This window comes from Piliocolobus tephrosceles, chromosome 10 (assembly GCF_002776525.5).
Source record: "Piliocolobus tephrosceles isolate RC106 chromosome 10, ASM277652v3, whole genome shotgun sequence".
In the NCBI taxonomy this organism is placed as follows: domain Eukaryota; kingdom Metazoa; phylum Chordata; class Mammalia; order Primates; family Cercopithecidae; genus Piliocolobus; species Piliocolobus tephrosceles.
In genome coordinates, this window is record NC_045443.1 from 105,554,767 (window position 1) to 105,579,158 (window position 24,392).

The 24,392-nt window shown below is 43.9% G+C and overlaps 1 protein-coding gene across 3 annotated transcripts in view; it reads left to right on the top strand.

Moving 5' to 3' along the window:
- WSCD2 (WSC domain containing 2) overlaps positions 1–24,392 on the top strand; it is a 299,619-nt gene that overhangs the window by 70,290 nt on the left and 204,937 nt on the right. For 2 of the 3 annotated variants that reach the window (XR_003309515.1, XR_002727510.3), the window contains one exon: positions 19,492–19,829. The exons of the other annotated variant lie outside the window; for it this stretch is intronic. The gene's annotated coding sequence lies outside the window, so the exon portion shown is untranslated. Of the gene's footprint in view, positions 1–19,491; positions 19,830–24,392 lie in introns of those variants that run through there. 3 annotated transcript variants of the gene reach the window in all.

Genomic DNA, 24,392 nt, shown 5'->3' on the forward strand with positions numbered 1-24,392 from the left:
CTATATTCTTTTTCATCCTATAAAAATGAGAATTTCCTGTCCTCTATTACCTAGTTATTTCTATACCAAATGTTGCATCATAAAAACTCAGGAACCCAGAAGGTTAAGAATTCTCCCTGTTGGGAGAAGAAGGGGAAATGTTAAAGGGGCAACCACCAAACTGTCTTTAGCAGGTGGAGGACAGTAAGAAGATGTTAACAGTCAAATGTTAAGATTTTTTTTTCCTCTATCACACTTACATCCTAAAAGCTTTGCTATTTCTGGGCAAAGTCCCTTCCAGAAAATACATGCCACTGGCAGCCCCATAAGTGTGTATGAGAGCATCAGGAATCCTCTCTGACTGTGAAAATCTTCAAGATGATGTTTCTGAACTAGGGAAATAATTCTGAAAATATTCAAAGTCAGTTGTCCCACCATGGTCACTGGCTCTCAGAGAGGCAGAAAGACCTATGCCCCAGGCAGCTGCTCTGAGCTCTGAGAATTGGTTCTGAAGCAATTTCCTGGTTCTGGCCTCTAGATGAATGAAAATAAATCATGTTCCTTTGGCACCTGCTTCGGGAGGGAGATGTTCCACAATCTTGTCTCTATTCAGAATCAATTTAACAAGGTATTGACATTCCTGGATGGAGGGAAGTAGCCAAAGACAGATTGACTGGGCAAGCTGTAGGAAAACGTGGAGTTTATATTTCAAGTGACTACTGGAAAGGGGCATTTAGTGGGCTCACCCACACCTGTCTGGGGAAGGTCTTCAGTGTGGAGATTTGAGATGTGTTCCTGCTGGAAACTTCCCAGCCCTCTTCTCCTGGAGTGCAAACCCCTCTTTCCTGGGGTGAGCCCATTTTAAGCGGCTTGGCTTCCTCCTGCCAGCCACAAATGTGGGCATGAAGCCATGTGTAGTTAATCAGAATTTCTCCTTCCTTGGGCTGCAATGATTGGGTCAATGGTGCAATCATGAACCAAGCCAGCAATCAGAGCTCTCTCCAGGATTTTTCCATAGAAGCTCTTAGGAAAGATGATTTTCCTACTGATGTGTCTTTTCAGGACCATGTGACTCCAGGGTTACCAATGGCTATGTTTTCCATCACATCATGTGAGTCAAACACAGAAGAGAGGTCAAGAGGCAGAGTTCCTTGACACAGTCTAACTTGAACTCCTGGATCCAGCTATATCTGAATCCCAAACTTACTTTGAGATTTCCTGTTTCATGAACCAGTATATTACAATTTTAGTTGAAGCTAGTTTGTGTTGGGTCTCTATCATTTGCAACTCAAAAGAATTCTAATACAGGTCCAATATGCAAGGGGTTAAAGCATTTTGTGTGGTCTCTCTGACCCATAATCTCAGTCTCCACCTACCTAGTGGCCAGAGTTCAATTCAGTTTAATTTAATTTCGTTCCATTCAATTCCATTTGATTCCATTGACTCTAGTCAATTAGATTGAGTTCAACTCAATTCATCTAATTTGTTTTGAGCACCTACTGTATACTAGGAATGCAGAGATGAAAAAGTGTCCATCTTTACTCTTCAGGAGTTTAAACTGATTTATAAATAGTTGCTGATCAATGTAATAAATGTTCTTATGTGCCAAGTGCAGTAGGACCAGAGAGAAAAAATGAACTTACACAATTCTGATTTTTTAAAATGTATTTTATTATTATTATTATTATTATTATTATTATTACTATTACTCTAATAGGAGCCAGTGTGGTTTTGTACTCAAGAGCAAGGGAATTGGGACTGTGTAGATTCACCTTCTAGTGTTTTTAGCTGGGTGACTTTCAGTGAAGAGGCTTCACCTATCTGAACCTTACTTTCCTCATTTGCAAAATGGGATGATAATAGAATCTATGCAGTCTTGTGAAAAGTCAGTGGAAGAATGAACAAGTCAAATGCCTGGCACATAGCTAGTGCTCAATAAATGATCATCACCTCCACTCACTCCTCTGCCCATCGGGAGTGGTAGTGGCAGACAGCAGTGGGGGTTAGTGACAGAACTCTCTCTACACTGCCTTTGACACATAGCCCTAAGGCCTTGCATATTTCTTAGCACATAGAAGGTGCTTAAAACAAATTTAATAAACATGTATTGAATGAAAAGTCTTGAGTTGTGGGCGTACTGGAAGAATTGGAAGCAGACAGAGGTCTAAGCCCTCAGGAGGGGCATGAGCGTTAATGTTAGTGAATTTCTCCCAATGGGGGCGGTTAGGGGTGCAGTTAGCCTGGAACAATTTGCTGGAGCGATTGGCTTGGAGAGGCACGGTGGGCAAAACCCTTGACCTAACATTCAGAAAATGTGAATTTACATCAACAAATGCAGGCAGGTGATGGGGATTCTAAGAGGGGTGTCTAAATCCACTGAGGAGGTTCACTCTGTCCTTCCTCAGAGCTCAGAGAGCCTCTAGTTACTCAACCTCCTCCTTGGGAGAAGTGACAAGGAGCAGAGGTCAATAACTCAGGACAGCAGCCTCACTTTACAGAAGGGGAAACTGAGACATGGAGGAACTCATCCGTGGTGATCCCTCAGGTTAATGACAAAGCCAGGCAGGGACCTATTTGTCCTGCTACTCTGCTGGATGCATTCCACCCCACCCTCACCCCAGAGATTTTTATGAGACCTCATTTTATTTGCACTCGACTTGGAGGGTTACAGAGGCAGAGGTGGGTTGGGGCAGTGGGACAGATTGAGTGAGGCCTGTATTCTCTGAGAGGTTTTTCTTCTCCCTACCAGAATTTCCTTACTTTTTAAACAAGCTTTTCTTCATGTTTCTTGGCCGCACAAATGTCTTCTTTTGAGAAGTGTCTGTTCATATACTTTGCCCACTTTTTGATGGGGTTGTTTGTTTTTTTCTTGTAAATGTCTTTAAGTTCTTGTAGATTCTGAATATTAGAGCTTTGTCAAATGGGTAGATTGCAAATATTTACTCCCATTCTGTAGGTTGCCTATTCACTCTGATGATAGTTTTTTATTTATATATTTATTTATTTATTGCTATGCAGAAGCTCTTTAGTTTGATTAGATCCCATTTGTCAATTTTGGCTTTTGTTGTAATTGCTTTTGGTATTTTAGTCATGAAGTCTTTGCCCACACCTATGTTTGCAATAGTGTTGCCTAGGTTTTCTTCTAGTGTTTTTTATGGTTTTGGGTTTTACATTTAAGTCTTTAATCCATCTTGAGTTAATTTTTGTATCAGGTATAAGGAAGGGGTCCAGTTTCTGTTTTTTGCATATGGCTAGCCAGTTTTCCCAGCACTGTTTATTGAATAGGGAATCCTTTCCCCATTGCTTGTTTTTGTCACGTTTATCGAAGATCAGATGGTTGTAGATATCCAGCACTTATTGTAACCGGTCTTGCCTTCTCCAATTCAGCTCCTATACTAAGGGACAAACATTCAAGTTTGTACAGGGGCCATTGCTATAAAAAATGAGAGAGCCAGACACAATAGTAGGGAATGGTGGGGATTGTGTCTAACTGGAGAGTTCCTGCCTGTTTAAAAGGAAGAGCTGCTACTCAGTTAATATCGATGCACCTACATGAGAAAAGGTGGGCTTGGTGTAGCCAGATCTTGCAATTTTCAAGTGCAGCCAGAGATGGAGATTTTTGTATACAATTTACTGTTTAGAAAAATGATACATCTGCTGGGGGAATTAGCCCATGGCCCTCAGTTTACAACTGTTAGTGGTGTCTCCTATCCATTGTTGACCGTGGCCTCAGAGTGTGCAGGGAAGCCCTGTGGATAGAATGGGAAAAATGGAGCCAGCCAGAGGCCTTGGCATAAAGTCAGCAGCTGAGAGGAGGGGGCCTCCACAAAGTTGCTGAGTTTCTGAAATCCCAGGCATTCCATGGTGCAATTTTTTTCTGCTGCCCGTACCAGCCCTCCACCAGGCTCCTGGAAGCTGACAGCCCTAGATGTGGAATTTACTTTGAAATGTTAATCGTGGGGAAAAAGTGATATTGATGTTGCTCACTAATTAAGGGCTGGCCTATTTTAAATTTTGGAGGGCTCCTGCCTGTCTCCGGTCTTGGCAGGAGCCAGGGAGGATGCTATTTTTATTAAATCAGAGAGATGAATCAAATCGCGTAAGTGGACAGGGAAGGCAGAGGGTGGAATCACAGTGGCGTGGAGACCTATGAGTTCTTCACAACTCATTTACAGAGACAGCGGGGACACGGGTCTCACAACATTAGCACCGGCGCCATCTCCCTTCCAGGGTGGCTAATCGTGGTGAGGGGACAGCATAATGGGTCAGGCAACAGGCCCTGGCTTTATTGGAACTGAAAGCGGCACAAGCAGACTGATTAGAGTGGTCAACTGTGATTTACCAGAGGCCTCATTTGCAGATTCTCTCTGCAGGGTCTGAGTTACACTTGGAGACTGTTCAGAATTAGTAGCTGCCAAGACGGCTACGTTCACGGCCTCTGAAGACTGGCATTCTGTTAGGAAGGAAAATAGGGGCTCAGGGCTGTCTCCCTACTTCCCTGTGCAGAATTTACTGGTCTCTGGATCCATACTGACAGTGAATGCTTACTACAGGCTGGGCAGATGGTGCTCTGTTTGTTTCTACTTTACAGAAAAGGAAACTGAGACCTAGAGAGGATCACATGGCAGATGAGCAAAGCTGAGCTATAGACACAGTCTGACTTAAAGTTTTAAGGTCTTAGCCCCTTGTTGCTATAGTTTCTTGGTCTCTGCCCAGTGCCTGGCACAAAGGAGACAGATGCTGAATATGTTTATTCATTCACTCACTCATTTACTCTCTTACTCACTGATGTCTTCTTTCACTCACCAACCTTTATTAGATGCTTCTATGTGTTCTCTTATTAGATCCCACAAAAATCCAGCCAGGAAGCATGATTCCCATGTTACAGACGATGACCTGGAGATGGAAGCATGTTAAGTGACCCTGCTCAAGGCCACAGGGTTGTAAGCATTGATGGCAGGAGTCCCATCTAATCTTCTGGCCTTGAGTCTATCATTCTACTACTCTAGAGTTTTGCACTAAAATTTAAGTACCTTAAAGGCAGGAGAGGGATGTCATATTAATTTTTCATGCCCCAGGGTGCCTGGTGCCAAGCTGAGCATGCTCACTCACTCATTTGTTCAACAGACATGGATATGAAATGCTTCTGTGCCTGTGTCATTATCTGTAACATGGGAATCTTGCTTCTTGGCTGGGTTCTTGTGGGATAAGGATAGAGCTGTTAGCTGGTGGACATGGTCCTACCCTTTGGAGCCTGCGTCCTGGCAGATTCACAGACAGGCAAACAGACAGTGATAGAAGCAAGGGATGGAGATGGGAAAGGGCTATGATACCCCAGAGAAGGAGCTTTTAATTTGTGTTTATGTCTCTCACACCCAGTGCAATAGTGTCTCACACCCACTGCAATAGTGAGTGAGAGGATGGAATCAGGTCAGTTGGAACCTGGGAAGGAGAGGTAGGGTCTGAAGGTCACAGAAGTCCCCTTTGTATATTAGAGTGGTTACAGGTATAGCCTTTGTATCCAGACAGGTTTGAGTTAGAATCCCGTCTCTTTGATTTAGCAACCCTGTGTCCTCAGGACAGCCACATCATGTCTCTGAACCAGTTTGCTCTTCTGTAGAATGGGCGTCCTAATACCTACCTCCCAGGACTAAATGAGAAATAGTATATGACCTGCTGAGGACAGTAGCTATCATGTCAGTTGAACTATAGCTATTGTTACTGTTGTTGCCATTACTGGACTACTATGACCAACTCCTCTCTCAACTCTGAAGGCCACCAGTCACATTTGTAGGCCTCCGCCCCTCTTGTTTTATTCTTCCAGCTCTTTCCCTCCTTGGCTGACACTGACTGACACTTGCTCTGTGTCTGATGCTGGGTTGGCCCCAGAGAGGCCAGACAAAGAATAAGCTGAGAGCCTAAGTCTTGACAAACTTCTATTAGATCGTGACTGAATGACTTCTTGGTTCAGCCAGAAGTGGATCTGAGCTGATGTGTGATTAAAGGAATGTATAAAATAAATGAAGTACATTTCTCAAAAAACTGCAAAAGAGATCTCTGACCCTGTGGTAAAATGAGCGGTTCAGACTCTAGAACACAGTGGATGTCTGGATATTAGCAGCTCCCAGTGAACCAGGCCTGCCAATATTTATACCCTTGTGCTGTCCCCTCCCCTTGAATCTGGTGCAGCCCTGGGACTTGCTTTAACCAACAGCATGTAGCAGAAAAGATGCTGTGCCATTTCCAGGCATAAGCCTAGCAGAGGGTTGGCAACTTCCATTTTTGTGTTTTTGAGAGCCCTGAGCTGCAGCATCAGATGTCTGGCTATCCTGCTGGAGAGGCCACATAGAAAGGAATAAACCATGGAAGTACACAAAGAGAGAGAGACCTGTTGCCCCAGCATGCCAGCTGGGCTCAGTCTCCCAAATGTCCTTGCCAGTGCACCAAAGATGTGTGTGTACCATCTTGGATATTTCAGCCCAGTCAAACTCCCGGATGACAGCAGCCCTGGCTGACCTTGTGAGCCAGGTCAGCTCACAAAATTGTGAGAGACAAGAGATTGCTTGTTTTAAGCCCCTACATTGTGACATGGTTTGTCAGGCATGCAGCCAGGTAATGGACAAAATGCTGTAGGCCTTCAGAGAAAAGAGAAGGACCCAGGATGTGAAGGAGAAGAGTTGGGGGTGGGAGGGCATTCTAGAAGAGGGTAGGAGGTGAAGAGGTGTGAGTCTGACCAGGAGAGAGGGCCTTTGCTGGGGAATATGGGAAGTTCTGAAGGCTGAGTAAGCCAAGGTCAAATCAAAGTGGTGTTGAGACCCAGGCAGCTCTAAGGACAATGGAGATGATAGTGAGTGAGCTAAATCTTCAACTTTCAGGGCAAAGGGTCAGTAGATAATTCTAAAGCTGATAAATTAAGAAACTGAGGTATAATCCTGTTGTTTAGGGGTGGGAATGCAAGAATTCCCACCCCTAAACAATAATGACTGCAAGAATTAAAAGCCTTTGGGAATAGGATTAGAGGTCAGGGAGGAGATGACAGTGTCTTATCATAAGTTTTTCTGCACTATTTTGTTTACCTTGTATGTGCATTACTCTAATAAAACTTTCTTTTTTTTTTTTTTTTTTTTGTGTGTGTAGGAGGGTATACCATCTAGGTTGTGCAATACACTCTATGACGTTCACACAATGAAACACCTAAGGACACATTTCTCAGAACATAACCCATCGTTAAGTGACATATAACAGAAGTACCTATATAATAATTTCTATGAGGATTAAATGAGATATTTGTAAGACACATAGCTCATGCTTGATATTTATTACATAAAATGTTAGCTATTATCTAATAAAACTTTCTTTCTTTTTTTTTTTTTTTTTGAGATGGAGTCTTGCTCATCACCCAGGCTGGAGTGCAGTGGCATGATCTCGGCTCACTGCAAGCTCCGCCTCCCGGGTTCACGCCATTCTCCTGTCTCAGCCTCCCGAGTAGCGGGGACTACAGGCGCCTGCCAACGCGCCCAGCTAATTTTTTGTATTTTTAGCAGAGACGGGGTTTCATCGTCTTAGCCAGGATGGTCTCGATCTCCTGACCTTGTGATCCGCCCGCCTCGGCCTCCCAAAGTGCTGGGATTACAGGCGTGAGCCACCGCGCCCGGCCATAAAACTTTCAACAAGTTGAACATACACACATAATTTATTCATTATTATTACTTTTTATTTTTGAGACAGGGTCTCGCTCTGTCTCCCAGGCTGGAGTGCAGTGCACGATCACAGCTCACTACAGCCTCTACCCCCAGGATCAAGCCATCCTCCTGTCTCAGCTTCCTGAGTAGCCGGGACTACAGTTGCGCACCACCACACCTGGCTAATTTTTTTATTTTTAGTTTTGTAGAGACGGGGTCTCGCTATGCTGCCATGGCTGGTCTTGAACTCCTGGCCTTAAGTGATCCTCCTGTCTCAGCCTCCAAAAATACTGGGATTACAGGAGTGAGCCACCAGGTCTGGTCCCATAATAGACTCCTCTTCACATTTCCTTGGAATTTTCTCTCACCAGCTGCCTGTTACTCTTTCATTTTTCTCATTAACCCACCCCCTGAGGGCAGGGACCACATACACTCTCATTACATCCTCATGCCTAGCATCATTCTTGGCACACAGAGAACGCTCCATTTATTTTGCAGAAAGACAAAAGTAAGGGGATGGAGCATGTCGACCGTATGGGTTCAGGTCTTTAAAATGAGGGACTGGCCTAGGTCAGAGTCTTTTAATGATTTTACAATTTTTGCCATATCCATGCATCACCTGAACTTTTACTAGTCAGCATTTTTTCTGAGGTGATTCACCTTTTGAATACTTAAATACAATTATTTAAAAAGAAAACGACATTATCAATACCTTCAGTGGAAAACCTGCATCCCTTGCTGTGAATGGAAGGTTGCCATAGAAACAAACAAGAGGAAAACAAAAGAGTTAGTGAATTCTGGCTAGAGACTGTTGCCTGCCCAAGGATCTTCCCCGGGGCCTGATGCTTTTGGTTAAATCAGGACAGATTAGCAAGTGTGAGGGATTAAAGACCTAATCAGAAGGATTAAAGGAAATTGAAAAGGGAATGATTTTCTTACTACTATTTAAGATCCCATAGGGGGTGGCTTTCTTGAAATGTTATTTCATGCCCTGCCCCCACCCCCAGCCAGCTAGAGATGACCACTGCCCTTTGAGAAATACTGGCTCAGGCAACTGACCCATGGTTTCCTGTAAATTCTGTCTAATCATGGCATCTTGCATCCTACTGGGAGTGGTTTCCTTGGATGTCCCTGATTCCCAGGGCTCTGGGAAGGACACTGTTTGCCCATTGTCTGAGTTCTCCATCTGGAATTCCATGCCTTCCCCCTGGACTTCTGGTCAGTTGGCAGAAAATAGCATTTATGGCTTAGCAACCAGATGGAGCTGGGGTGTCTTGTATCTGAATATAGCGGTGAATGAAAAGCCAATGGATCTTAGGCCGGAGTTCGTCTAGTGTGGTTGAATTGCAGTTTTTGCTCTTGTCCCAGATGGGATATCCATTTTGTGCCAGTCACGTCAGTTTCCTGTTAATGCACTCACCAGCTCCTGTAGGTAGGAAAATAATTGGTTGCATAGAGGGGGGTGTGCTCATGACATTTTCAAACCAGGGACTTAACTCAACCAACCGCAGTCACTTGCAAAGGATGTGGGCACTTTGGTTTGTGTGCCTTCCTCCTTCCTTACTCCCAATTCCTGACATTTTTCTGTTGAAATTACATACAGGATATTAATAACAATGCTGATTACTCCCCTGTCTTTCTGCTGTTTGGGCCAGGGACCTTTTTAGCTCTCAGCAGTTAGAAAGATGTTAACTTTAGATGGAAACTTAATCACAAGGCATTGAAAGGTCAGCTTTTCAGGGCCATTGGAGATATGCTGGGAGTTTGACTGGACAAAAGTGTTTCTCATTTGGGGTCAAATTCCTTGACATCTCTTCACCTTGGTCATGCTTTGAATTGACTTGACTTATTTTCCTATAAACAAAATTATTTCATGTTGACGTGGACTTTAATTTGATTGACAAGCAGGGATCTCTGCTTGAGCCTAGTATATGACCCCTGCTGTCATTCAGGAAGTCTCAGCAGGAGCCTTCAGGGAGAGAATTCACCCTGAGGGAAGAGATGGCTTAGCATGATGAGACTATTCTGACAGCAGAGCCTGAGTTGTGGGAGAGTGAGGATCCTGAATATGTCATGGTGACTGTTGCCCAGATCTAGCCCCAAGCCAGGTCAGCCCGAGAGGAGCAGCTTCTTGAAGCTCTGTAGTGCCTTGATGCCCAAGCAGCAGCACCGAGACCCCTCTGATATGGGTGTCATACACAGGGGAGAAATCCATTCATATCCCCCTCTTCAATCTTGGCCAACGGACAATATCAGCACAAAGAAAGTTCAGGATATTGGAATGGCTCCTAGTGTTTCACTGGAGAGATGATGGTGCCTGTGGAAGATGAAATAATGCCTGGTGGTTGCTGTGCCCAGTGGAGCCATTTGGGGGAGGCACCATGCCTGGGGGAGATTTTGGGGTACACTGATATTTCCCCAGTAAGAATTGGTAAGAGGGCCGTGTAATGGCCCAATGACCTGTATGTCTGCACTAAGCTCAGGAGAGAAGAAAACTAAAGAAGAAAGATGAAGAAGCTCCTTGAAGAAAGTGAATGGGCTTGCAGATCAGGAAACTGATGGGTTTCTCAAAGTCATGGCACTATAGGGGTAACCAGAGAGAGGCACATAAAAGGGCTTGAGAGAAGTCAAAGCTTCCTGCAGAGAACAGCCAATTAAGAAGGATAATTTTTTCAAGCCAGAAAGTTGATGTCCAGTGAACAATCAATGTCACATCTTGAGGTTTTCTCAGAGCACCAGCCAGAGAGAAAGAGACCAGATCAAAGGGGTCCTTGGACAATAGGCTTGAGGTATGAAAGGTCATGCAGTCAGATGGCAGGAGCAGTGACTGTTACCTGGTCCTCAGGTGACTACACCTGGTGAGCAGCCCAGAGAGGGCATTGCTTTCCCAGGAATGAGGGCTCCTTAAAAGAGGGGCTTCCCATTCAGATGTTGAGGGGCAAAGTAGAGGTATAGCATCAAAGGAGGAACTTAGCTTATATCTGGAGATGACAGCCCAAAGGTTTGCAGTGAAAAATGAGACAACACACTAATAATTGGGAGCCCTGATCTAATCTGTGTCAGGGAAATGATTTCTGCCTTATAAACAGCCACATCAGCACAAGGCACACAGAAGACAGGGGGAGGAAGAAATCCCATGAGGAAGATGTGGAATATTAGATCATTGTTCACCAAATATCCAGTTTGTCCCCCATCACCAGGGGAGAAGTGTACTTCCCACCTCTTGACTTGGGCTTGGCCGTGTGATTTGCTTTGGCCAATAGGAAGTTACAGGACATGATGCAAATGGAAGCTTGATGTGTGTTTGTGCAGTTAGGCTTGCCATCTATCTCTTGCACCTGCCTTTGGCATGAGTAGAACATGCCTCTCAAGGATCAGGTTGCTGGTCTAAGGAGGATGAGAGACCTGTGGAGCAGATGTAGATCCAGCCTGTCCTGAACCCAACCCAGCTGAGCCCAGCCTAGATCAGCCAAACCCCAACCAAACTAAAGATGTGTGAATGAGAAATAAACGCTTAGGTGGTAGAAGGAGAACTTTACCCGCTTCCAGATGCAAATGCTTGGAACCCTTGTAAAACTCACATCTACTGCTAAGCATGAAGTGTGTCCCACAGACAGCCACACTGGACTTCAGTAGACAGTTCTGGGGCCTCTTTTCACATCACCCTCCTTTCCCTGGGGTTTAAGAATCAATGCTTCCTGGCTTCATATCCTCATTCCAACTCTTTCTAGATTTGTGACTTTGAGCCTCAGTTTCCTCATCTGCAAAATGAGAGTTATGATGACCAACTTCAAAGGGCTGTGAAATTTAGATGGGATAATATCTATAAAGCATTTTGAACATTACCTGGCACATAGTAAATACATTTTCAACAAATAATAGTTGATAATTACTTTTTTTGTTTTGTTTTGTTTTGGTGGGTGGCACTCATTACTCAATTGCACCCACTACTTTTGGATTTTACTCATGGTTCATTCAGACTTGGGGGTTTGAATGCCTCAACTCATGTGTCCTTGCTGGTGAGCCTGACCTAGTTTCCCAAGTGCTGTTTCTGGATAGAAGGAGGGCACAGTTCTGAAATGCCCATACACTTTGAATTCCTGCTAGAAAAGCCTCAGTTTCTGGGAGGTGGATATCAAATGTTGAGAAATAAGACATGAATCATGGCTTTCCAGGGAGGTTCAAATCCAGGTTCTAGGCAGTTGCCAAGGATTACAGAGAGTGGAGTCAGGTTCTGAGTGTCTTGTAAAGCTGGATATTTTTTCTCACTTCTGTGAGTCTGAACCCTGTAGGATGAATATCAAAAGCACAGTCAGCCAGCCAGGTACATAAACACACATGCTGGGTGACTGGAGGATTACACCAACCTGGGCCAGAAGAGAAGGTACATCCATTTCATTTTGCCTGCTTCAGCCTCAGTAAGGGAAAGGCCACAATTTTACCTTGCCCAGGAGACCTTGGCTCTCTCTAAAGTGAGAAGGTTATGGGGGTTTTGTTTGGATCTGTGCTCTGTGGATGGAGGGGTGTGTGGGAAGGGCTGCTCATCAGAGGCACAGAATTGTCCCAGTGAGAGTGTAATTGAGAAAGAGAAAGACAGAGATATCTCTATACTGCAGTTATCGATGCTAAGATGCATATTTTCCTCCACATTTTAACAGCTTTGAAATCAGGATGTTTCTTGCCATAACTGACATGAAAGTGTTGTGTCAGAATAATTGATATCATTTTCTTTTTATCAGTGGTTCATGCAATAACAGTGTGTCTTACAACCTATGGCATCTTAGATTTGGAAAGTATGGTCTTTTTTAACAGCTCGTATTTCTATAGATTTGCTCTGTGCTAAATGGGGCAAAGCTAGTGGAATGACTGAAAGGTAACCTCCTAGACTGAAATTTGGTAAGGCTGGACAAAAACCACAGCCGGCATGTGCCAACATCACCCAAATCCCATATTGGAATCTTCTTGATAGCTAGAGTGAGGCACATTCATTTCACAGAATCTAACATCCCCCTGGATATCCCCTACTCTTGAAACAGCTCCACAGGGAAAGAATAGCTTGAACACATCCGCTGACAAAGTGAATGTATTGAACTGATCTCAACCCTCACACTGTTAAAAAAAAATCCTACTGCATTAGGAAACACTAAGAAATTAAATCAGACCGATTTGCAAAGGCCAAATGAAATTCCTTCATCCTCCACAAAACATGGTTAGAATGCATCCATCTGGAGAGATGAAGGCTGAGCAAAGGGATGACCAGAAGCTGTAAAACCAAGGAATATGGGAATCAGAAATATAATCCAAATCATTCATTGTCACTGCTGAATATCAGGAAAGTGCTACTTCTCCGTGTCAATATGCCTTGGGATAGGTGAGTTCTCTGGCCCACAGGTTACATTGCCCCTACCCAGTCTGCACTCCACAGCCCCCTATACATACCTGACTGTAGCACTGGTCACACCCTGCTATTGTTTCCCTGCCCCCATGTCCTGTGATCTCCTAGAAGGCAGAGCCTGTGGTGGCCTTCCCAGTGGACATCAAAGGTGCTCCATCAACCTTTTTGACCACACACATGCTTGATGAAGAAGAGGGCACAGGTGAGACTTAGATCTTGCTCCTAAAAGATGACATTCCAGGACCAGTGAAGGGAATTATTGCATCATGGTTGTTGAACAGGAGAAACTTGTTACCCTATGATATATGACAATGAGGTTAGATAAACAACTAGATTCAAGAAGGGGCTGGGGATATCTGAGGATCACAGAGCCCTGGGCATTGTGACAAAGGCTTCCACTTTGGAGACTGAGGCACAGTGAAGCCTGTGTCTCTAACAGATGGTCTGCTGGGAGCAGCACCTTGGCCTGGTGGTGGGGTCCACACCTCCACAACCCACCACACTTTGCTACTTCCATCCCAGAGGATGGGAGGAAACCCCCTTCTCGCCAAAACAAGACCAGAAGATATAGCAATGAACATTCATTGTGGGGAGTGAAAAATACATACACACACACACACACACACACACACATATATATATATATATATAATTTCATATATAGATATATCTATATAGGAAATTGAAAAAAACACAAAATCATCTAGTTGTATCTCCTGTGCTTAGCACAGTTCTCAATGCACAGCAGGTGCTCAACAAATATTTGTGGATTGAATTGTCAAATGTATAACACAGGTAGAGATGGGGAAGAGGTCTTTCCAAAATGCTTCTTTCACAAGATCTCTTCTTGCCCAGAGATTAACTTACAGCCACCACCATCACTGACATTTTTGAGCTCTTCCTCTGTAGCTGATATGGAGTGTCAGAGTTCTCTAAGTTGAGAAAGAAGGCAGAGAACTAGCCTACATAAAGCCCCTCTCTCTGCTGCTCCTCATTACTCAATTAGTTGGGTCCTATTATTATCATTATTTTATAGATGAGGAAAATGAGGTGAACTAACATCTCAACATCACACAGCTTTTAAATGTGTGATAGACATACAAACTCAAGTCTGCCTCCACAACCCACCACACTTTGCTTCTTCCATCCCAGAGGATGGGAGGAAACCCCCTTCTCGCCAAAACAAGACCCATGATAATGACATTGCAACAGTAATACTCTACGTTCCCCAGCATGTTCCACTGTCATACCTCAGGAACATGATGGGGTTCACATTCCCTTTGAGCACCTGTTTTATGATACACTATATAGAAGAAAATGTGTAAATGGGGATATTTCCCCACACTTTAGCCCCTGACAGCCTCTTTCACACCAAGGAAGGAGTTGCTAATCTGATTTAGTCAATGCCTGGGATACTGACTAGGCTGCATGTTATTGGGGGGTGTGATTACTGGTTCTTAAAGACAGGACCCCAGACCCCACCTTTCTCTTTGTCCTCATACTTGAGTCCATCTCCCTTTAGTCTATGCTCTCTGAATATTCAGCTTATCAATAAGTTAGATGAGGACTTACTTTGAAGATCGATCTATCTATCTATCTATCTATCTATCTATCTATCTATCTGTCTGTCTGTCTGTCTATCTATCTATCATCTATCTTATCTATCTAATCTATCTGTTTATCTATCTAATCATGTTCTTATCTATCCATCTAATCTATCTTTTCTTTTTTTTGAGATGGAGTCTTGTTCTGTTGCCCAGACTGAAGTGCAATGGCTCGATCTCAGCCTGCTGCAACCTCCACATCCTGGGTTCAAGTGATCCTTCCACCTCAGTCTCCCAAGTATCCAGTATTACAAGTGTGTGCCTCTGTGCCTGGCTAATTTTTGTATTTTCAGTAGAGGTGAGGTTTCACCACGTGGGCCAGGCTGGTCTCGAACTCCTGACTTCAAGGGATCTGCCCACCTCAGCCTCACAAAGTGCTGGGATTACGGGCGTGAGCCATTGCGCCCAGCCAATCTATCTTATCTATCCATCCATGTAATCTATCTTATCTATCTATCCATCTGTCTATCATCTGCCTATCTATCTCCATCTCTCTCTCCCTCCCTGTCTCTCTCTTCCTTCCTCTCACTCTCCTTCCATCCTTCCTTCCTGTCTTTTCTTGTCTCTCCTACTCTCCTTTCTCTCCTCCTTCCTTTCCCTTCTCCCTTCCCTTGTCTTTCCTCGGCTCCTTTTTCCTCCCACAAATGCATGTAGGCCTCAGGAGTTCTTGAGTACCTGGTCCCCAAATCTTTCTTTTAACCTATAACACTCCTGATAAATTGATGCATTTTCTCATTTAAAACACATTTATTGGGAATCTACTATTATCAAGGCCCTGGGAAAAAATTATTCTGTGTGAGTTTAATGAAAAAAAAAATCCTGACCTCATGAAGTTTACAATCTTATATAATGTACAATTTTTCTTTGTTCTAGGCCAATTAAAACCCATTTAAAATGCACTAGGAAAACCTATCATCAAGAAGTGAATTGCACCACTCTGTTTTCATGATATAACAGATACTCACAAAAGGTATAAAACACTCACTCACTTGGGCTAGCAGAGGCTGAAAAACTCCCATTTTATAACTGGAAGCAGATTTCTGCCTGGCAAGTGGTTGGGATTTAAACACCCTTTGGGGCCAACTGTTCCTTTGTTCTGGAAAAACCACCTGAACAGGTCCTTTAGCTATACTAAGTACAAAGCAAGTGGGTGTCGAGTGTTTCAAGGAAAGCTGTGAATTATCAGCTATCTTAAATGCAGATGGTTAAGCCAAGCTCCTCCTCATTCTCTGGATGAGGGTGTTTGGGGTGAATGGGGGTATATTTCTTTTTTTCCAGTATGGATTTGGGTGGCACCGTGCAGGAGGCCTGGATCCCACTGCTTGTCTTCAAGGCTTGCTGCATGCTGGTGACAGAGCATAGCTGATGGGGAGCTGGATCTGAAGCCCCGGTGGCTGCAGGAAAGATGGGAAAGTCCAGCTTAAAAAGTATGTGGTCCAGGTTGAGGGATCCCAAAATGTGGACTCTGCAGTTGAGGTCATAGATATGGTATAGTAAAAAATACACGCATACCACATAAGCTGAAAAAAAAATAAAAATACAAAACTGAGTCTATTAAGTTGTCAAGCAAAAGAATGCCAGTGAAAAATTTCACTGAGCAGGTCACGCACAGAGGGGATGAAGTCAGGAGTTTTAAGTGCTCAAAAGGGATTTTCATGGTACTATCATAATGAGGCGTTGAAAGCTAGTCCCGTGGACAGGATGAATGAGTTCATCAGTCTGCGCACAGATCCACTGGTCAGGAAAGTGTCTTCAGTTACTTCCAGTGAGTGCTGGCATGCAGGGTCACCAAGAGCTTGTGGTCCTTTATCAGCTTCAGTTAGTTACAACAATTTGTGATGAAACACAATAGTCAGTTTGGGTATCTCTAAGCAAGCACTAATATAAGTGGAAATTTTTCTTTTGACAGTGTTATTGAAGACTAAATAAGTCAGGCTTCAGGAAAGGTGCTGATGCTGGCAGATTTTATTGTTATGTGCCAACTGCACCCCATTGGTATTGATGAAGCTTCTCATAAAGGAAGTTGACCAATCTGAGACTGAACATACAAATGGACAGTGGCCAGATCATGTATAAAAATAGAACTCTGACCTGATCATGTATAAAAATAGAACTTTGCAGCAAGCAAACCAGGAAGCCAAACCACAACCTCTGCAGCAATTAGCCCCAAACAGCAAGGACTTGATCAATAACTGCCAGGTTCCCTAATTTTCACCCCCACTTCCAATTTAGGAGCAACCAGGATAGGAAAATAAGCTCTGCTAACCAATCCCATAGTGTCTTACTCAATTTTTTATTGCTACAAAGGAACACACAAGGCTGGATAATTTATAAAGAAAAGAGGTTTGTTTGACTCACAGTTCTGCAGTTTGTACAAGAAGCATGGTGCCAGCATCTGCATCTGGTGAGGGCCTCACTCAACTTCCACTTACTGTGAAAGGTAAAGGGGAGCCAGAATCATGTGGCAAGGGAGGAAGGAAGAGAGAGAGGAGAGGAAGTGCCAGGCTCTTTTCCACAATTACATATGGTGGGAACTAACAGTGAGAACTCACTCATTACCGTGAGGACAGCACTAAGTCCCATGATCCAAACACATCCCTTGGGCCTCACCTCCAACCTTGAGGATGAAACATGATATTTGGAAGGGACAATATCTAAAATATATTCCATACGATGCCTACTTTTAGTTAGCTCACCTACAGCTTCCCCATGCCAACAGCCTCCAATGAGGCACACCTGCTACTTTTCATTTTTTCCCCTATAAAGCTTTCCCACTCCTTTGCCAAATGCATGTAGTGGTGGTTGACTCTCTTGCTATAGCAAGCTATGATAAACAGCCTTACTTTTCTGCTTTGGGTGTCTTTTGTTTGTTTCTACAATTCCCACTGTTAAATTAGGGATAAGGAGGACAGTGAAGGTGGCATTTTAGACAGGGGGTTCTGGACCTCAGGAGTGCAGGTGTGCTCCAGGGCATCCCTGATGGGGCGGGGTCAGCTGCCTCTGGCTCTTGGAGGCAGGACAGAAGTCAGGCAACAGATAGCCAGTAAAGGCCTCTAGGGTAGGCTTGGAGCCTGGAGTTCTGAGACAAGCCACCTCTAACAGCAGAAATAAATTGCACCCTTGATTGCAAATCCTTCCTGGATGTCCAGCAACTTCTTGACAAACTTGATGGTCAGGTCTTGCCTGACCATGGAAGATTTAAAATAGGGATTCGTTTCCAGATGGAAACAGAACAATAAAGGGCAAGGTCAAGTCAGGGTAGGCCTTGAACAAGACAAGAATACTAGAAAGCATCGAGCTTCCACATCTATCATGTTAAAGAACCTGGGTACATCGATGTCAGAGGTAGACTTCTTTCTTCCATGACAAAGATTAAATATGGTGTGATCACCCTGGAGGAACATCAGAAATATCTGGGGGAATAGAAAGTCTGTGAAGAGACTATCAGTCTGGCCAGTAATATGATTTATAATAATAAGGGCAGAGGGCAGGCAACTAGCCAACAAGAGGAGATGGTTAAAGCCATCCAATGAACCATTACACACTCATTAAAAATAATGGGAATTTATTTGCAAGGCATGAGATGATTCTCACAATACATCAAGCAGAAAAAAATGACATGAAAGTTTGAACAAGATCATGCCATTTTTATAATGAAAAATGACTACAGGTATAGAAAAAAAAAGAAGATCATGAGGTTATTTACCGAAATGTTGAGTTACAATCTCTGTGTGGGGGCCTGGGTGACTTTTACTTACTTCTATTTGTTTACTGGCTTTCTCTGAAATTGCCATAATAAGTAGAAATTATAGATTGACACCAGAAAAAGCAAATGTTATTTCAAGTGCTGTTTTAACAATGGAGCTGCTTTGCGTCTTTGAGAGTGGGACTTGACCTTACCCTTAACACTCCCGTGTGCATCTCTCTGGGCTCTGCCTGTCTGGCCAAAATGCCAGGAAATAAACACAAACTGCAGTTTGAGGAGATCTGTTCAGGAAAAAGCAGGGAGGAGAGCCAAATTCTTCATCCAGTCCCTCAGCCAACTGTGTCCTTGTAATAATAAAAATGCAAAGCTTTGAGAAAAGAGAGATTTGAGGCTCTGGGGAGAGAAAAGGAAACAAAGAGACCGTTTTGGGGGTCGGGGCTTGCTGACACAGGCTGGGGTGGTATGGGTTTTATTCTCCCTGCAATGATCTCAAAGGCACATCTCAAATTATATTATTCATTGACATAAGTGATGGATATTTTCTCTATCTTATGTAGGTCAGATGTGGATAAAAAGACAATTTGGCTATAGCAATTGAGATAAGATCAATGTACCCGAAGCCCCCAGCTACTGAAATCATGCAGCTTTCACTGCTGAGTTTGCACGGAGAGGCAGCGGAGAGGCAGTGGAGCAGCTGACAATGGCTGGCCTAATACATTTCAGGAATGTGACCTGTCCCCTTCCACACTGATACAGACACTGTGAGCACCCTGCCTCTGGCCAGCAATGGTGCAAGTCCCTCCTGTCACTCACAGAGAACACAGCCAGACTCTCAGCACGGCCAAGGCTCCGGGCTGTGCAGAAACGGTGGGGCCGTATCACCCAAGCGCTGATGCCTGTCTCCTCTTCCCTGGGTCAGGATGTCTCAGAGTGTGCTCTTTCCAAGCCCCCAGTGGGCTGTTTTTGGTGCTGTATGAGGAGAGCAGAGTTTTGGCCTTTATTATTACATTCTGTTGTGCAGTTTGATCTTGGCCAAATCTATGTTCCTCTTAGGAAAATTTTCATTTTAGATATTCTTCCCCCAGCAGCCTCCCAAATTTCATTTTGTGCATTTGCTATTTCCAGGAGGAAAAAGCAAACATCCCTTTGGAAACCGCCGGATGGGTTTGCACCAGGATTAGATCCATATGATGGTCAGGCAGAGCCTCCCAGAGCCACCAAGGACAGTAAAAGCCCCAAGAGACAATCAGCAGCTGAGGCAAGTTGAGGTGAATAATCCACATTTGGACCCAAAATTGTTCAGGCCGCAGTTTTGACAACGAGCTAAAGATGTGCAGTGGAGAGAGAAACACAATTGGCTTTAGTTTATGTCTTTTTATAATTTTTGTGTCTGCACTGGAATTAGCTCCTTTTCCCCCTCTGCCTTACTTGAAAAGAACTAACCTCTGATAATTAAACTTAAAGTGTGCTGTATGTATCCACCATGTCACATACATACATTTCCAGTCCTTGGCTCTCTTATTTTTAAGTGGTACAATTATTTATTATATATGGTAATGCATTTCTTTGTTCTCTGGTACCTTCTAGACCCTAAAGCTGAAAAATGCTTTAATAAAAATTTGAATAGTGTATTATTGAAGCAGGGAGGCTGTATTATTACAGATTGTAGAATGGTTGAGCTTTGGGATGTTTTGATGAATCATTGCCTAATATTTCTCTTCTTGTGACACATATATGATTATTAAATGTTGTCTGCTCACTGGCTAACTTTATTTCCTAATTAAGTTTAGGATCAGCTGTCTTGTGGTTATAGAAGTAATTGTTTGATTAATATGTGGGAATTTACATTTTCATTATACTTCTGAGTAAGTTCTGTCCTAATTAGCCACAATGCCCCATGCTGATCTGGGGCACCAGAATTGCAATTTTCACCCATTAAGTAATAACTGTTAAATTGATTGATGATAATTGGGTGTAGATAGTAAATACACATTAGCAGAATTTAAATTATATAGCAACTACTTCTTTCAATTTGCTTCCAAAGTAGCAAAGTTCTAGAGATGGGCACTCATGACTTGGATAGAGTGGGGGCTCACATACTCGCCAACACTCTTTTTGATAAGTAAGTTCCATAAAGTTTCAAGAGGAGCTCTAGAAATCAGCCAATCTGCTGAAATTTGATGTCTGGGTTTGTGAATGAGTGTCTCCCCAAGTTTCTCCCTAGGCATCTCTCTTACTTTAGCCTAGTGCCTGTCTGCTACTTTGTTAAGAACCCTCAATGGCCCCTGCAGGGCCTGCTCTTAGAGGCTTAAAATATGCTGGCTGATGCCCAAGAATCTTCAGAATAGGGTTCCTCCTTCATAGCCATTCATTGTGTTAGGCTTTCTGCTGTGAGACCCACTCAAGTTATCTCAGGAAGAAAAGCAGGATACATTGTAAGAACATGCGTGGAGTGGAGGTAGATCCAGGGAGTCCATGAAGGTATAACTCAGGATATCTCTACCCATCTCCATTTCTGTCTCACCGCCTTTCCCTTTGTCTCTGTCTCTCCATCTCTACCTTTGTTTCCACGGCTTTTCTCTTCCTCTCTCTCCTCTTTCATGCACACTTTTTCAAGTCTCCTATCTCACCACCAACCAGTTATCCTAGCTTCTTTGTTGTTTCCTTTCGTTTGCAGCCACTCATGGCTTTGGTTTGCTGCAGTTCCAACTCAACCCCTTCACCTTCAGCCCTCACCAACTACCCAGCCTCTCATTTCCCTGAAGGAAGAATGCAGACCTTGAGACTTTGTCGTGTGTTAGTCATTCGCCTGATATTGTTTGCCAAAGACATCTACCACCTGGGCTAAAAATTTACTTAATACGTTTTCAAAAAACCAATTTTTTATACGTCTTAATATTATGTACCATAAAGGGAACTTTATATCAGTATCACAAATGGAAAACCAGGATTTTCCTGCTATACATTACAATGAAAGCATAACCACCTTTTTTTTTTTTTTTAGTCATGTGTTCTCACTAAAATAGTTTCATGTCAGGTACCACCAGCTGGGTGCGTTCCGCCTTTTGGGAAGCAGTCCTAGCCCATCCTTTACAAGCTGCCACGCATACTGTTTGTCACCAGCCTCAGGATTGGTTGATCTTCAGTCATGTGACTATGCTGGTTTAATCAGCTGTGCCTGGAGTTACAGGCTGTGGTCACATGATGTACAACAGAGCCGCGTGGGTACTGGGCTTCCCTGAGAGAGCGAGTAAGATGCTTCCAGCAGCCAGGTTTCAAGCTACATGCTGTGCGTACACGATCACAATTCGTCCTCATAGCCACTCCATGAGGAGGGCGTTTGTAGCCCAGTTTCTCTGTCCTTTAAAGCCTAAGAGAGTGGGATAACTTCCTGAGGGTCAAAGGAACCCTCCACATGAAGCCCTGGGAAGACGCTGCTCCATTTGGGACCATTCTCAAGCGGTTCTGTAAGAGCTGCATCTCTTTACCTAAAATCTAAGGTCAGCCACAATGGCCTCCAAAAACGGAACTCCTCTCCTCCAAATTCCGGAAAGGCAGAATTTGGAGCGAGGGAAAGGCCATTTGCAGTCGGCCAGGGAGGCTTTTTGCTGAGCTGAGAGGAAAAGCGTTTGGGGAGTGCTGAGAACGCTCAGCGCACTGTCTGGTACAGAGACTGCTGCCTCTGCTCCATCCTGGTTGCTGATGACCACGCCGTCAGGATCCGGCGCCCAGGGGAGGACGGCTCTGGCTGCAGAACTTGCTGTGTTTCCTGCATTTGTGTCTGGACTGACCCCAAAACAGCTCTCTGTTCTCTGCTTTTAATTTACTCTGACTTTGAGGGTTCTATTGAGGATGTTTCCTGCCTGTATCTTGTTTCTTCTCCCTCAGCACAGCCTCCAAATTAAAAAACGAAACAAAACATTGATCTTTTCTGAAGGGAGCTGAAAACGCGCTAACCACCGTGTAGATTGTCGACTCTGGAGGGAAAAAGTGCAGCTATATATTTGACTGTGGTGACACAGTGCCTGACACAGTACTTGACCCGCGGTAGGCTCTGTTATGATTTGTGAATGGATGGATGAGACAGAATGGTAGGTGGGGCCTCTGGAATAAATAGCCAAGGAGGGAGAGAAAATTCTTTTTAGTAAGTATGTGACCAAAATAGAAGAAGTCCAAAATAGAACAGAAAACCAGAGTATTTTTTCTGATGACATCAAAAATATCTACTTCCCTTGAAGGAAACCAGAATCATCTTTAGTTCCGGCAGAAATTCTTTCTTGGAGGCTCAGCCAGGAAACATTGCATAATGTAGTTATGTAATGCCTTCTTTCCAAAGTGTATGTCTCAATGGTCTCCATACTTTCCAAGGGACCCAGTATGGAGTACAGGTTGACAGGGCAGGTTCTGAAGTCAGATTGCTTGACCTTGAAAGCCAGCATTAGCTGGCTGCGTGACCCTGAACTACCAGACTTAACCTTTATGATACTCAGATTCCCCCAACTGTAAAATGGGGATTATAATAGTAATTACTTTATAGGAATATTGTAAAGAATAAAGGAGGTAATTCATGTGAGTCATCTAGCCCAATGCCCAGGGCTCAATAATTGTTCATGGTAAATTCCTACATCTCCCTTTGAGACTGTCTGAGTTTCTGGATTTGATATACTCTTTTCCTCCAAGGGTGGAAGGATGTTATATTGTAACCTTGTATTTCAAGGTCACTGGCTTAAATTAGGGAGGGTTTTGGGCATGGAGCTACGGAAGGATAGGAAAGAATGTTCTATCCTGACTTGAGACTGTCTGAGTTCAGCTCTAGTCCTATGCAGGTGATGCTGGTGATGTGAGTCATGAGTGAAACACAGAGCTGAATATACCATCCCTCCCCTCTAAGAGCACACAGTCTTCTAGAAGCCAAGATTCAAGATGGTGGCCTTTGGATGGTTCCAGCATGTTTGGCCACCTTGTCATTTATGATTAGAGTGCTGTACAATATGTAGTAACTATCCACTTCCTCCAGCATTAGAATAAGTCTTTGGAATAATGTGGAGGGTAACCTTCTAGGAGAAATAACAGTATTCCTCGTCCTCTTCAGGGAAGAGCAACTTACTTTCGTTTTCCAGAGACAGGGCGCTGCCTGGCATGTTGCAGCTTGCTAAACCTGTGGCTTCCCTTTCAACATTCTCTTTCTGATGTGCCATTAAATATTATAGCATGAAGGAATTTTTATTATGAACTTAAAGTAGGACAAGACAGCACCCAGAGTCAGGGGAGAGGGCAAGAGTGGGAGGCTGGGGACTTGAAAACTTGTGCTCTAATCCTGAGAGGGCTGCTGTAGTGGTCAGTGGGAGACAGAGAACCAGGCCAATGGCTGTGAGGGGCACATTATGAGCCCAGCCTTGGGCCAGCCCAGTGTCCTGGGGATGGCTCACCTAGCCTGAATGTCCAGCATGGACAGGGAACCAGCTCCTGCCTAGGTCTCCAGACCTTCCCAGCTTATTGTCTTGCCACTGGGTAAATGACATCAAGGCCCTCCCTGTGCCATCCTATTCATCCCCTTTTAGGAATGCTGCCCTAAGGACACTCATTGATAAAATCAAAGAATATATGGGCTTAATATAACCAAAAAGCCTAGAGGTAGAGTATAGACCCAGCAACTTGGCATTGTCACCAAGGGTCTTATTTCTTCCCACTTCTCTTCTCTCTGCTTTTCATATATTGGCTTAATCTGAAGATTGCCTTCCCTTGCGGTCAAAAGAGAGCTGGAGAACCTTTCCTGGGTACACAGGTTTTCTTATTTATATCTCACGAGGGAGGGAGAGGAGACTTTTGGAGGAATCCATGTACATCTCGGGGTCTTGGGTCTTACTCGCTCTCATTTCTCAATAGACCAAATTCAGTCTGTTTTGTTTATTTGTTTGTTTGTTTTTGAGGCAGGGTCTGAAGTGCAGTGGTGTAATCATGGCTCACTGCAACCTCGACCTCCCAGGCTCAAGCAGTCCTCTCACCTTAGCCTCTCGAATAGTTAG